Genomic DNA, 9,653 nt, shown 5'->3' with positions numbered 1-9,653 from the left:
AGTACCCTGGTTGGAGCTATCAGCAGTCCACAGCTTGTGGCTCCCTCTGCTGGGGCTGGGTGTGTTTTGATAGAACCAGGATGTTCACCAAGGTCTGCTTTTCCTAGCCCCAGGTCCAGAAGCAGATCAGACAAAGACTCAAAGCCCCCAGAGATACACCTCTGCCTGCAGACTGATTGTTATTCTCAGTCACTTACTGAGCCTCAGGCTGTAGACCATAGCAAGGCATAAACTCCATATGGTGGGGTGAGAGGTCTTCCAACAGGGTGGGGCAATTGCTTCCCCTTCCATTTCCCCCCACCCCAGGCAATAGCTGCCTGGATGATTAAATTCTGCCTGAGAAAGATATCCTATGCAGTATGGGGGAATGATTCAGCATAGGAATCCAGGCGACTGCACTCTGAGCTCTATCCCCAGAGCCCACAACCCTGGATTCTCCTCACAGAACTCTAGTCCACTCTGCCCTCCCTCTGCCAGAGCCCAAGGTGAGTGGCTGCATATGACATTTTGTGCATTGGCCCTTTAAGAGGGTGCCTGTCTTTCCAGCAGTTTATCCCTAAGAGACAGAAACCCCACTGTTTTGCACAGCCAGAGGTTATATGGGCACTTTTCTCAGTTCTGGTGCTCTGGACTGGGAGACCAGCTTGGGGTTTAGACCCCAGAGTTATCAGTGGGAGCTCACACAGCTGAAATATCTCTCCAGAACTTCAGCTGCTGTCTGTGGGAGCCCAGCCAGCCCTTTTGCGCCTCCGCCCTTTCTACCAGACTCCATGTGGTCTCCACTTTCCATCCTTGGTTATGATGGTTCTCTCCAGCTAGTCTTCAGTTGATAATTCAGGATGGTTTTTCTATATTTTAGTTGTAATTCCAGTTTGTTTCAGAATGTCAGTGTAGCTTCCACTTACTCTGCCACCATTTTGGAATCTCTTTGCATCATTTCTGTATTTAATTTTAAATTACTTCATAACGTTATTGAGTGTGTTTTAAGTAACATGGCTCAAATGAACCACCCAGCTCCTATGGAAGTCCCACACAAGAACATGAGATTTATCATTACACACAATCCAACCTTAAACAGATTTATAGAGGAACTTAAGGAATATGGAATTACCACAATATATGAGTATGTGAAGCAATTTATGACACTACTCTTGTGGATTAAGAAGGCATCTATCTTCTTGATTGGCCTTTTGATGATGGTGCACCACCATCCAACCAGACTGTTGATGAATGTTTAAGTCTTGTAAAAATTAAGTTTTCTGGCCCTAGCCAGTTTGGCTCAGGGGATAGACCATCAGCCTGTGGACTGAAGGGTCCCCAGTTCGATTTTGGTCAAGGGCACTTGTCTGGGTTGCAGACTCAATACCCAGTGTGGGGTGTGCAGGAGGCAGTCAATCAATGATTCTCTCTCATCATTGATGTTTTCTATCTCTCTCTCCCTCTACCTCTCTGAAATCAATAAAAATATATTTTTTAAATTAAATTTTGAACCTGGGTTGTATTGCTGTTCATTGTGTTGCAGTGCTTGTTGCTCTAGCATCAATAAAAGTTGGAATGAAATATGAAGATGCAGTATAGTTCATTAGACAAAATCAGCATGGAGCTTTTCATAACAAGCAACTTTTGTATTTGGAGAAGTATCATCCTAAAATGTGGTTGTACTTCAAAGACTCCAATGGCCGTAGAAATAACTGTTGTATTCAATAAAATGGGTGCTTGATGCCATTGCTTTGGAAGTGGAACTTGAGACAGGCCCAAATTTGTCATACAGTCTAAGGAAGCTTCTACAGGAGTATTGAAAAGCAGTTTTATCAGGCCACAAGCTTGACCGAATTGCAACCTCTATGTTTGGTTATGATCAACCTATTTTGACACTTAGCAAAAGATTCTTACTGTTCAGCATTTAAAAAGTGCTTATTGTCCTAACCGGTTTGGCTCAGTGAATAGAGCATCGGCCTGCGGACTGAAAGGTCCCAGGTTCGATTCCGGTCAAGAGCATGTACCTTGGTTGTGGGCACATCCCCAGTAGGAGGTGTGCAGGAGGCAGCTGATCGATGTTTCTCTCTCATCGATGTTTCTAACTCTCTATCCCTCTCTCTTCCTCTCCGTAAAAAAATCAATAAAATATATTTAAAAATAAATAAAAAATAAAAACTGCTTATTATTTGTACCAATTGACTTTTCCTGAAATCATGCAGTATTGAGTTATGTGTTTAAATCTATTCCCATGCCAGAATCTTATCAACATATAAAATTTTTAGAAAGATTAGGTGCCAAAATACCCAGCATAATACTTATATATATTTAGTATCATATAGAACTAAAATCCCAGGATCTATGAACATTCTGGACCTTATGTGGGTCAGACCTTCAGTGATTTCAAACACAGAAAGTAGGGCCTATATAGTTATTTGCCTGTTCATTTTATGTTTAGATCTCCCACTTAAATATAAGTATACATCAGCTTTGACAATTTTTTAAATTTTTATAACAAGTCTGAGTGATTATTTAATGTCTTTCTATAAATATCATTTTGTGCTGTTATGGAAAGCCTCCATTTTGAAAATCTGCATTGTACAGAAGCACATGTCTTTGATGTCTCTAGACAAAAAGCCTTACAGTTAATTTCGATGTTTGCACTTTGGATGCAACTTACAGGGAAGGCCTGAGAAAAGAGTGGGAGGAGGATATTAAGTATTTTTAGTACAATGTTGCCTGTATCATGTGTGGAACAAGTAGAATATGCTCTTTAGTAAATATTTTTTAAGGTAGAGACGCTTTGCAGTATCTAAAGCAATTCTTAATCTAAAAGTTCTTGCATTTTTTTCATACTTTCTGTAGTTATTTACCAACTTATCTTTGTTGAAAGTGTGTTTTCTTCCCACTCTCTCTTGCAAAAAAATAAAAAGTCAGTTTCTGCTGATAAATTGAGCAGACACCTAGTATTTTATATACATTTTGAGCTGTGTAACTTAATATTTGGATACTTGATAATTTATTTTATTATGTAATTGATAAAATGGTGATGTGTATTAGTGCTAGTTCAACCATATATTTATACTATCTTGGAATGTGTGGTTATAGTTCTGTGGGAGAAATAATTTGTCAGTGTTCACCAGCTTGTAAAAATTTATTGTGAAAGCTTAAATGTCTAAATAAATAATGAGATGCATTTTAAAAAAATGAATGGCCAAATGTAATCAAAACAATTTAAGGAAAAATAAAATGGGAGAACTCCTGCTATGAAAAATCTATACAGTTAGAATGATTTATACTTACTGATATTGTGTGGAGTGTCAGACAAATATAAAAATAGTACAAAATATGAAGTGTAGAAACAGACTAATGCATATAAAAATGTTATTAAATGACAAATGTGTCATTATAATTCAATGAGGAATAAATAGGTTGTTCATTGAAAAATGCTAGGACAATTGACTATACATATGGAAGATAATAATATTATATCAACATACTAGAAACAAAAGTAAACTCCACATGTATTAAATACCTAAGAGGAAATTGTTTTTCTAATTTAGAAAGAAAAATAGGAAGATAATTTAATGACACAAAAGCATGGAAAATTTCTTAAGCAAGCCAAAAACTATAATGTCATAAATATTGATGAATTAGATTTCATTCAAAAATTTCTGCACTTAGATATCATAAGGTTTTTAAAATATGAAAATATATATGCAACACCCATAATTGACAGTATTAGTTTTCAAGACATATACATAATTCCTACACATGGATGAGGGCTAAACAAATACATAATTCCTACACATGGATTAGGGATAAACAATTAAAATGAAGGTGAAGAAAAACATCTAAATAGCCAATGTAAATGTGAAAAGCTACTCTACTTCTACAAATCAGGGAATTTAAATCAACATAATCATAGGTTTCATTTTACACTCGTCCAATTGGCAGAAATGAAGAAATCGGTTAATATCAAGTATTGGCAACAATAAAACAGGAATTCTCCATTTGTGGATAGGTAAATTGGAAAACCGTTGTATTCGTCAGGGTCCCAGCAACAAACAGATGGCATACTCAAAAAAAGTAACTGACAAGAGTTTAAAGAAGGGAATATTTAGGAAGCTGTGAGTAAGAGTTAAGGGAAATTGACAAGGGATGGTGAAGCACTATGGGGTTAGTAACAGTAAAAGGCTGTTACTGACTTAATTAAGCCTGAAGGGTGAGGACCCAAACAGCTGAAGAGCTGTCTTTTCAGGAAAGAAACACCCAGCTGAAGTTATGACCTTCATAGAAGAATGTAGAGACTAATAAACCACACCTAACCAGCAATTTACTTTCCCCAGCATTCTACTTTCTAAGCTCTTGCTGCTACTGTCCATTGGCCAAACCTAATAGAAGTATAAGGTCATAGGAGCCAAGTTGGTACAGCTCATAAAAGTTAATCTCCTGAGTCACAGAACAGTGTGGAAAAAGATGGACAATGTCAAGAAGGGCAGATGGAAATATCCAGCATAATCACAGTAGAGAGAAATGTGGTAAAATTTAATAGCTTTGAATATTTGCACATTCTCTAAACTACAGTACTTTTTCAAGAGACAAACATTTGGACAAGAAAATACATTGAATTCAATGCTCGCACACTGAAGCATCTATAATAATAAAAGCATAATATGCTAATTAGACTGGACGTCCTTCCGGATGAAGCCTGGACTGCAAGAGAAACCCGGGTCCTGGGTGCCAGAGGGAAGCCGGTGCTGGCAACTGGGCAAAGGAAGGCCTACTGTTGCACGAATTTCGTGCATTGGGCCTCTAGTTGTTTATAATAGCAATGAATTTTGCAACAACCCAAATGTCCATTAACAGAAAAATTGGTAACATCATATATTTATGACATTAATTATTGTATAGTAATAAGGTTGGTGAACTAGAGTTACATTATAAATATAGGTAAATCTAAAAATGATGCTGTTGCATGAGTAAAGCAAACTGTAAAAGACTATACCCAAAGTTATATGATTTAGATACATTTTTTTTCTACAAAAGCACAGAGAAAAACCCCTTCATTTTTTTTTCATGGAAACATGCATGTGCAGTAATAGAATACATTCCTGTATAAGAGGGGAACACACTAACTCTTGAATGGTGGTTTGCTCTGAAAAATGAACAGAAGATATAGGGGAATTGCCTTTATTTGCATCTACAATGCGTTTATTATTTTATAAATAGATTTGAAAAAATTGCTATGAATTCTCAAGTGAAAGTGTATGTGGGGGTATGTTTTTGTAGTTCTTTTGTCAGGAGTGGGGTTGCTGGGTTTTATAATAAGGTTAACTTTATGAAAATACAGATAGACTTTTCGAAGTGACTGCAAAATTCTGCCTTTCTGCCATAGCCTGTTACAGTTGTTACATGTGCATGTAGTGCTTGGTATTGTCAGTGTCAGGGAGCACTCACTCCTGAGCCCACACATACTCCTGAGCCCTGCTCACTGTGCCAATTGTTGGAGTAAGTTTCTCCTTGATGCTGCTCGCTGTAGTAATTGTGGGAGTACTCACTCCTTTATCCTGCTTCACTATGCTACCTGTTGGGTCCAAGTTCCTCTGCCAGGGACTGGACCTCCTTGGACGCCGGGCATTAGAAGATGGAGAAGACATGAGAAGTTGTGGGTATATAAGAGAGTCTTTATTGCAGTAGCAATTTCTACTAAGGAGGCATCAGACCAAACAGACCAGCAAAGCAGTCCTTGCTAATACAGTAGCAAATACAGGAGCCATCCCAAGCAGCCGCGCATAACAGGCTGGTCAGTGGCAATTTATATACAAGTTCAAAGAAGCTCAAACAAAAAGAGGCCTTATGCCAAATAGTGACCTCAGTATTTTGGGTTACAGAAAGGCACGCCTGCACAGTGTATATAGTGAAACTGCTGTGTCCTTGCACCTGTCTATGGCAACTTGGCCTTGAACATCCTGATTAGGATTCCCATGCTCAGAGTGGCCTTGAACATCAGTGCACTCTAGACAGGGCCCCATAGTCAGACATTTTACTAGTAATGTAGCCATTCCATCACTAATAGAGTGTAGGTAGTTTTAACAGGCATTTGTCTAATACTAGTGATCTTTTTTTGTTGTTGTTGCTGTTGCTAATCCTCACCAGAGGATTTTTTCCCCCCATTGATTTATTTTTTTTAGAGAGAGAGTGGAAGGGATGGGGAGAGACAGCAGGGAGAAACATTGATGTGAGAGAGACACTTCAATTGGTTGCCTCCCACACACACCCCAATTGGGGCCGGGAAATCAAGCCTGCAACCGAGGTACATGCCCTTGACTAGACTTGAACCTATGACCCTTCAGTGTGTGGCTGACGCTCTAACCACTAAGAAAACTAGCTAGGTCTTCATTTTCTATTTGTGTATCTTCTTTGGGAAACTGTTTATTCAAATATTTTGCTCATTCCACCCCCTCTCTAATGTGTTGTCTTATTGAATTGTAAGTGTTCTTTATATATTTTAGGTACAAATCCTTTATCAGATATATATTTTTGCAAATATTTCCTTCCGGTCCATGACTTACCCTTTCATTTAAAGCAGGTTAGTAGTTACTAAGAACTAGGAGGTGGAAGGGAATTGCCTGCAGAAGGAATGAGGGACCATTTTTGAGGGTGATGGAAATGTTTTATATCAGGGTCATGATGGTAATACATAGTAGTATATATTTGTTGAAACTTACCTAAATTTATACTTAAAATTGATTAATTCATTATTATGTAAATTATACTTTGATGAATCCACTTAATAAAGCTTTAATTAAGTATGGTAAAGTTTAACATGAGCTGAATTTTTAAAATCAATAGTTACATTAGTGCTATATTGCTCTTTGTACTCTTTTGTATGTTTAAATTATTTTATAATTTTAAAATATGGGAGAAACAGTGTTTTAACTTTGGATATCTGGCTTCTTTGATGAACCATTGATTCAGTGTGGAAACTAATCTAGGGTGAAAATTATTAATGAATATTATTAAAATGAAAAATCAGCCCTATCTCTTAAATGCCTGAAAAGTTTAATTGTTCCATTCAGATTCTGGAATTTACAGGCTTCTGGACATTAATTTATCAATTAATTGCACATGAGCTAAGAGTACGGTTCTGCTCCAGTGAATGGGTGGAAGCTATAGAGCATCGTGTGTGACACGCTGCACGAACCTTCACAGACATTTCCACTTGGTAATAACATTTTAGGCTCCCTAGCTGCTTTGGTTGGGGAACTTTTTAAAACAATATTAAATTGATCATCTTATTTAGAAAACATCTGATTGGAAATTTGCATTTGCTGGAAAAATATATCTTCTTGCCACTTACTGAAGGGGCCATTTAGTCATTCTCCCATTTATTCAAAGGGCAAGTGTAAACTCATCACTCTCTATACCCAAGGCACGAGTAAGAAGCTGCACATACTGGAATATACAGACTAGAGTTCAAATCTTCTCTCTGTCACCGTTTAACACTGATGCCTGGGGTAGGGCACTCAGCTTATTTTTGTCTTAGTTTCCTGTCCTTCACAGTGGAGACCATAATACCTACCTTACAAGTTTCTTGTATTACATATCTACTTAGCACTCTGTCTATATCAAGCATGTGATATTGCCACATAGTAGAAAATAATCAATGGAAGTGTTATTATTATTAAGGTGCACGAAATTCGTGCACAGAGGGGGGGGTGTTCCTCAGCCCAGCCTACACCCTCTCCAATCTGGGACCCCTTGAGAGATGTCCGACTGCCCGTTTAGGCCCGATCCCACTGGACACAAGATGGCCAGTGGGATCGGGCCTAAACGGGCAGTCGGACATCCCTCTCACAATCCAGGACTGCTGGCTCCCAATTGCTCGCCTGCCTGCCTTCCTGATTGCCCCTAAATCGCTTCTGCCTGCCAGCCTGATCACCCCCTAACCACTCCCATGCCAGCCTGATTGATGTCTAACTGCTCCCCTGCCAGCCTGTTTGCCCCCAACTTCCCTCCTCTGCTGGCGTGGTCACCCCTAACTGCCATCCCCTGCAGGGTTGATTGCCTCCAACTGCCCTTCCTTGCAGGCCGGGTGCCTCCCAACTGCCCTCCCCTGCTGGCCATCTTGTGGTGGCCATCTTGTGTCCACATAGGGGCAGGATCTTTGACCACATGGGGGCAGCCATATTGTGTGTTGGATTGATGGTCAATCTGCATATTACTCTTTTATTAGATAGGAGGATAGAGGCCTGGTGCGTGGGTGGGGGCCAGCTGGTTTGCCCTGAAGGGTGTCCTGGATCAGGGTGGGGTTCCCTTGGGGCGTGGATAGGCCTGAGCAAGGGGCCTGTGGTGGTTTGCAGACCAGCCAAGCTGCTGGTGACCCAAGCAGATGCCCTGGTATCTGGAATTTATTTACCTTCTACAATAGAAACTTTGTAGCCTTGAGCGGAGCCAACCCTCCTGCTGGATCCGTAGCTGCTGCTTGGATTTGTTTACCTTCTATAATTGAAACTTTGTATCCTTGAGTGGAGGCCTGGGCCCGCCAGAGTGTGTGGAAAGCTTAGCTTCTTCTGTTGCCGGGGAAACCCAATGGTAGCCATCTTAGCTGGGGTTAATTTGCATACTCGCCTTGATTGGCTGGTGGGCGTGGCTTGGCTGGTGGGCATGGCTTATGTAGCAGAGTGATGTTAATTTGCATATTATCCTTTTATTAGAGAGGATTAGTATATATTCAATGAATAGTTGTTTCCTATCTTTATCTCCTTAACTCTCCAAATATCTATTATTATCCATAAATACATACAGTAAAAATGTAGAGTAGACATACAGTAAAAGTGTAGAGTAGGCTATTTCCAAATTAATGCTTGGTAAAAACTACTTAAAGGAGAGTATTGAACATAGAAAAGACATGAAGTAATGGTCATTGAGAGCATTTAAAATATTTCACATTAGGAAAAAAATAGATGTTTTAAGCCAAGAATACTGAACTATTTCTATTTTATTAATGTAATTTTAAAAGTGTAGCCTAGGCTAACTGATTTATGACAGTACTTTGTAATATATTAGAAGTGCCCTATAGTATATTTTGTAAATACAGTGACATTTTAGTGATAAGAGCTCTCATTACATGTCTCTATTATTAAATCATTTCTCCAAAGACAGGTTAGACTGTCAGGTTTTGAGTAAAAATTATAGGGGTTATAGATTCATGACATGAAAATCAGTATGCTTGAGCTGTGTAATATATATTCACTGTGAAGGTGGAATATGCGGAACAAATAATAATTACAAGAACGTAAAAAAGTGAGCAAAAGAATTTTTTGAGTGTCTATGCCCTCTTAGAATTACTTTCATTCTCACTCTTTGCTTGAATGAGAATAACATGTTACCAGCATTATCATTTTACTCAAAAAATGTGACCATCTTGGCAGTATTTTCATTAAAGACTTTAACTCAGATTGAGATTAGGACTAACTGATAGAGAGGGCTGACTATTGTACTTGAGTTGGAATTCTGGCAGTTATCAAAATAAGTAAAAATAAAATTGGCAAGTCTAAATTTTGATGAAATATTACTGAATCTAATACAATCATTGCCACATTTTCGTTTATTAGAGAATTTAACAAAAAAAGTCCGTAGAATGACAACATGGCAAACTCATCTGATTTGAC

General features: G+C 38.7%; 1 pseudogene across 1 annotated transcript; it reads left to right on the top strand.

Moving 5' to 3' along the window:
* The first annotated feature begins 992 nt into the window (after positions 1 to 992).
* On the top strand, positions 993 to 1,707 carry LOC307104645 (protein tyrosine phosphatase type IVA 1-like; annotated as a pseudogene). The gene is made up of 2 exons: positions 993 to 1,272; positions 1,497 to 1,707. The product of its transcript is annotated as a protein tyrosine phosphatase type IVA 1-like (transcript).
* Positions 1,708 to 9,653: the final 7,946 nt, after the last annotated feature.

Source organism: Cnephaeus nilssonii (genome assembly GCF_951640355.1).
Source record: "Cnephaeus nilssonii genome assembly, chromosome: 8".
NCBI lineage: Eukaryota > Metazoa > Chordata > Mammalia > Chiroptera > Vespertilionidae > Cnephaeus > Cnephaeus nilssonii.
Note: the sequence above shows the minus strand (reverse complement) of the source record. Positions and strands in the feature narration are given on the sequence as shown.